This window comes from Petromyzon marinus, unplaced genomic scaffold (assembly GCF_048934315.1).
Source record: "Petromyzon marinus isolate PM22_M1 ecotype Great Lakes invasive population unplaced genomic scaffold, UKy_Petmar_22M1.pri1.0 PM_G_Scaffold_39, whole genome shotgun sequence".
NCBI classification, from domain to species: Eukaryota; Metazoa; Chordata; class Hyperoartia; order Petromyzontiformes; family Petromyzontidae; genus Petromyzon; species Petromyzon marinus.
Genome location: NW_027422972.1, coordinates 1,669,305 through 1,675,304, shown reverse-complemented (window position 1 = coordinate 1,675,304; position 6,000 = coordinate 1,669,305).

Here is a 6,000-nt window from a genome sequence, read left to right as displayed (position 1 = left end):
ACGGGGGAGGGGTGAATACCTTGGTGACATGATGTCACTAGCGAGGTACACCTCCCCCTGGCGTTTCACGCCGATGAGGAAATGCTGGGTGGTGACGTCACAGAATTGGAGTTTAAGTTGATTTAGATTCATTTTCCATTGCTCCCTCCCTTGGGTGTGTGAGCTCAGCAACAACGTGGACATTATTGTGTATACACCGTGTGTGTGTACACTGTGTGTGTGTGTACACTGTGTATACACTGTGTGTGTCACTGTGTCACTGAGTACCTGGTGCGGTGTGTAAATATCGCCACTAGGGAGACAAAGGCGGTCGGGCGTGGTGCTGGTCACCCACCCCCTCGTGTACCGTTCCGGCCTTCATAGGTGCTCGCTAACAGCACTTGCCCCTACAGTCTGTTAAGGCTACACGGGGGATCTTTGTCTTTGTGTGTCACTGTGTGTGTACACTATGTGTATACACTGTGTGTGTGTACACTGTGTGTGTACACTGTATGTGTGTACACTGTGTACACTGTGTGTGTGTACATTGTGTATACACTGTGTGTACACTGTGTGTGTATACTGTGTGTACACTGTGTGTGCACACTGTGTGTACACTGTGTGTGTGTACACTGTGTGTGTACAGTGTGTATACATTGTGTGTGTACACTGTGTGTGTGTGCACTGTGTGTGTACACTGTTTGTGTCCGAACCCCCGGCAAAGGCCATCTACTTAATGACGAGAGAAAATTCACACGAAATGTCCTTTTCAATTAAGTCTTCCAGATGTAAATTGATACAAGCTTTTAATGAATACACTCATCTAATTCAAAACACAACACAATTCAAAGATGCTTCATTTTAAAACTTCAAAATGGAGCATGGGGTACTTGCGTGAATGCGTCCTTCGTGTGCAAATGTTGTGACTTTCCTGGCCTGAAGGCCGTCAATGTGTTGGACCCCAACAGCAGTGGGGTTTGCTTCAACCGATAGGTACAAACATCCAGCCGTCAATCAGCAAGGAGCATTTCTAGTCCCAGTTAGACAAACTCTACGTCAACACGTAAGACAAAACTACAATTCGTGTTGTAGAGAATGTACCTCCTCCTATACGTGTAACTTTCAAGTGGTATGCCTTGTAACTGATGAATGATCCGAGCGTGCTCCCTATTTCAAAGACGATGAGTTGCTCCAGAGGCAGACGCTTCGTGAAACACAAAAGTACCCTTTGACCTGTATCACAAGAACAACGGGTCTCACCTGAGTTCTCTGTACAGGTTACTTCCAAACACACACACTTTGTCCTAACATCACTTATTCAATGTTTGACCCTCAGACAAAATGTTACATGTACACGCACAATCAGACAAGTATTAATTCTAATTAACATTGATTACTGCAGCGAAATTGACTGCATCACGTTACATCGTGTTAACAATAAGCTATTTTACAAATACGCACCGTCTGCTTAACAGTGTATGTACAACGTACTATTGTTGCGTCATTCAAAACGAGTAGGCCGTTGCATGCTGGCGTCTGGGTCAAAATGTAGCAAATTCTAAACATTACGCTACAAATAATAGATGAGGGCGTTTCAATGGCAACACAAGCAATCGTCATCAGGTGGGACAAGCACAGCAGCAATAAGAAACTGCTGGAGTAGGCGCCTACTACTTCAGCGTCTTCTTCTTGCTGTGGTTGTCCCACCTGATGACGATTGCTTGTGCTGTGATCTAAACGCCATGGTCTGTTATGTTTCTACCCACGTGGTGACTTTACCGAAAGAACTCAAGAGTGTGGATTCCTGAAGTCACGAAAGCTTCGAATCAAGATTACCTACAAACTACACAACTGAGATGACGCATCAATCATCGCCCCCTACTGACAGGCTCTTGTCCACATGCAGGCCGGTGCAGGGCCACCACCCTGTGCCACACAGGGGCAGCTGCTACTTGGGGATGCTCTTCGAGTGTTTCAGACGAGGTACGACACAAAACTCCGAGTTGCCGAGCCGATAAAGCAAGCACCGTGTAAATGCAATTATTATTATAACATAGTAAATGCTTGGGGGCTTATTGTCTCTTGCTCCTGGTTAAAGATCTACCCACCAGACAGGTCCACAAAGACTGGCCGCTCTTACTCTGCAGGATGAACCTAGCAACTGAGTGTCCAACTTCACGTTCTTGTCTTTGAAGATGAGATGAATCTGAAAATGCCTTTCCACACACACTGCACTTGAAGGGTTTCTCTCCTGTGTGTGTTCTCTGGTGTTTTTTAAGAGTAGATAAATGTGAAAATGTCTTCCCACACACACTGCACCTGAAGGGTTTCTCTCCCGTGTGTGTTCTCTGGTGTGTTTTAAGAGTAGATGAATCTGAAAATGTCTTCCCACACACAGTGCAATTGAAGGGTTTCTCTCCTGTGTGTGTTCTCTGGTGTGTTACAAGATTACATGACTGTGCAAACGCCATCCCGCACATCGTGCACCTGAAGGGTTTCTCTCCCGTGTGTGTTCTCTGGTGTTTTACAAGATCAGATGACTGTGCAAATGCCTTCACGCACACACTGCACTTGAAGGGTTTCTCTCCTGTGTGTGTTCTCTGGTGTTTTTTAAGAGTAGATAAATCTGAAAATGTCTTCCCACACACACTGCACTTGAAGGGTTTCTCTCCTGTGTGTGTTCTCTGGTGTGTCTTAAGAGTAGATAAATGTGAAAATGCCTTCCCACACACACTGCACTTGAAGGGTTTCTCTCCCGTGTGTTCTCTGGTGTGTTACAAGATTACATGACTGTGCAAACGCCATCCCGCACATCGTGCACCTGAAGGGTTTCTCTCCCGTGTGTGTTCTCTGGTGTATTACAAGATTACATGACTGTGCAAACGCCATCCCGCACATCGTGCACCTGAAGGGTTTCTCTCCCGTGTGTGTTCTCTGGTGGTTCTGAAAAACTGATGGCCATGCAAATGCCTTGTTACACACAGTACATTTGAAGGGTTTCTCTCCTGTGTGACTTCTCTGGTGCCGTGTCAAATTTCCAGTCCGGTCTGTGCTGTATGCATGCTGGTCGCATTGTTGACTTGTCGTACCGAGCTGCGCTGAGTGCCTTTGCTCCATCAGACCAATTCTGCAGAGGAAGCGTCAGCTGCAGACAGAAAAAAATAATATCCACACCATCTACACGTCAGGCACAGAGGAATGCACACGTGACTTACACGTCTATACTTATTAATATATTCATGATGTAGTGAAAAACTTTCCCAAATTCATCAGATTTGATGAACGTGCAAACGCCTTCCCGCACAGAGTGCACCTGAAGGATTTCTCTCCACAGGCTGTTATGGCACACAATGAGAGGGGAAATGTCATTAATATGCCTGGAAGCCCTCGTATCTTCAAAATGAATGTTAACTCAAAACTCTAAGCACACAATTTCGGCTGTCTGACTAGAAAAGGAATATTTATGAAAGCTAAATTCAGCTGACGTAGCAAAGGGTGTTGAAAACAATACTATTTGTGTGATGTACTAATGCATAAATTAATGTTCAATCGCAACTTAGAGGTGTGAATCCAGGCTCAGATGTCCTTGAATGCTGGGATGAACAGATCCGACATCAGCTGAATGTGTGTGCTGTGTTCACCTCCTGTTTCCATTCTTATAAAGAGTTCCAGAGGAAAACAAAAATAAACTATTGTTTTGATATAACTTCCGTGTTCAACAGAGTTAATAGACTTTACTTCAAACACAAACTTGACACTGTCACACACTGCCATGAGTAAACAGGTGGTGGTGTGACCAGCACCATGCCTGGCCACCTTCATCTGCTCATCATTAATTCTTTCTCACTCCACCAAGTAATGAATCGAGGATCAATCAACATAGCCGAGGCTATCCGTGTCTCTGTCTCTCTCTCTCCCCGTGGTGAAGGTGTTCCCCTCCACACATTCAGAGTCAACAGCAGCACGCGCTTAGCGTCTTTGACCGATAGATACATTGACGCACGTATTGTTGGTTCTTTCAGTAAAGTCACGTAGATAGAAAATAAAAATAACAGATTAAATTTAATAAGATAAAGACCACTTGTGTTGCGATCGAAATGTCGTGGGTTTTTTGCTTTATTTTCAATTTTTTATTTAATTTATAATTTGTTATTTTTATTAAATTTTCTATCTACGTGACTTTACCGAAAGAACCAAGAATATTAATTCCTGCAGTCACCAAAGTTTTAAGTCGAAACATTCACACACGTTGACAAAGCCTCACCTTGTGTTGTTGTGGGCAGGTCGCTTCTGATAACAAGAGCGGTATAGCAGCTCAAGCGGGCTTGGCCTGCTAACAAAAGAACGAAAATAAAAACTGCGTGAATATTTACAATAAAACAAAGTTACAAAGTGGCGAGCCGGGTGAAGACAAATTAAACTTAAGCGAGATAATTAAAGTGAATGCAATCAGGCGAGGGCAGGAGGCAAGGCCCCGCGTGGCTAGGCCCCGCGTTGTAAAGTTCCAACCTGGACATCGATCTCCATGCTCGCTGCTACTCAACTGACATCCCTGAGAGAGAGAGAGGCTCTACCTTGGTAAACAACAACAACAACCACCACCACAACAACAACCACCACCACCATGAGAATTTCTCACCTCGGATTTCAGTGCAAGCGCGGATCGGCAGCCTCCTGTTACCTCGCAACGTCATGCGTGTAAGCAGGTAACATGACGTCACTTCCGGGGAAGAGACACGCCCCTCCCATAAGGAGCGGCTCTGTAACTGAATAAATTATGTTAATGTTAACTGGGCATACGTCGAGGGATGGGGCGTGGCTGCTGAACCCGACAGCTTTAACGAACACATTATGTTAATGACCCGCCAGTTACTGGGCGTACCTTTGCCCAAATAAGGATTGGCACTGGATTGATTTCGGCAGTGACCCAAGCGGAGGTGACGTCACGCTCAAGAGCGCTGTGGACGGGGTTGGGGGAGTGTGAATACCTTGGTGACATGACGTCACTAGCGAGGCACACCTCCCGCTGGCACTTCATGCCGATGAGGTCATGCTGAGTGGTGACGTCACAGAGCGGGGATGGAGTTTAAGTTGATTTAGATTCATTTTCCATTGCCCCCTCCCTTGGGTGCGTGAACTCAGCAACAACAACGTGGACATTATTGTGTGTACACAGTGTGTATGTATGTACGTACACACTGTGTACGTACATACGTACACCACGACATCAAACAGAGGAATGAAGTTTAATAACTTTTTTGTCACAACTTCGTTCAACTCACCGTCGAGAAGTACGTCAATGATGCGGCGCCTGCTCACACATCAACGCTTACTTGAATTAATTGGTTATTTTATAAATCAATCTTCAATGTACAACTTTTGTTTGTGTGGAGTGAGGGTGCCCGTAACTCGTTCACACGGAGCAGGCGAGGCGATTCCACAGTTTAGGGACCGCGGCGTTTTTGACCTGCACACAAATATATATGAATAATAAGGCGTCCATACAAAATGTTAATCGCTTTAAGGGAGCCAATTAATTGATTAATTGATGCCGATTTTGATACAGGCATGCATTGTCACCGGATCTGAGTACCATGTGCGAAATGTGGAATTTATTGGACGACGGGAAGTGGACGAAATTTTTATCACAAGATTTGACCACGACAAACAGAGGAATCAAGTTAAGTAAAACCATTTTGAACGCGAATGAGAAATCCCCCCCCCCACCCTCCACCGATGACGCGCGAGCGTTGCTAGGGGCATCCCCCGGGCAGCTTTAGCGGCGCAAGGAAATACTTAAATAATGCGAAATAGCACTAAATTATTAATTTAACAACATTTGAAGTTTACGGATGGGAAAACGGAATGGCGCTGGCTCACCACGGGGCTTACGGCGTGGTACCCGGCTACTTTTTTTAAAAGTAAACTCCATGGTTCGCGAGCAAGTGTGCGTCCACACAGAGACAGACGGACATACACACAGAAAAAAAATGCCTTTTATAAGTAAGAAAAGAAAAACGA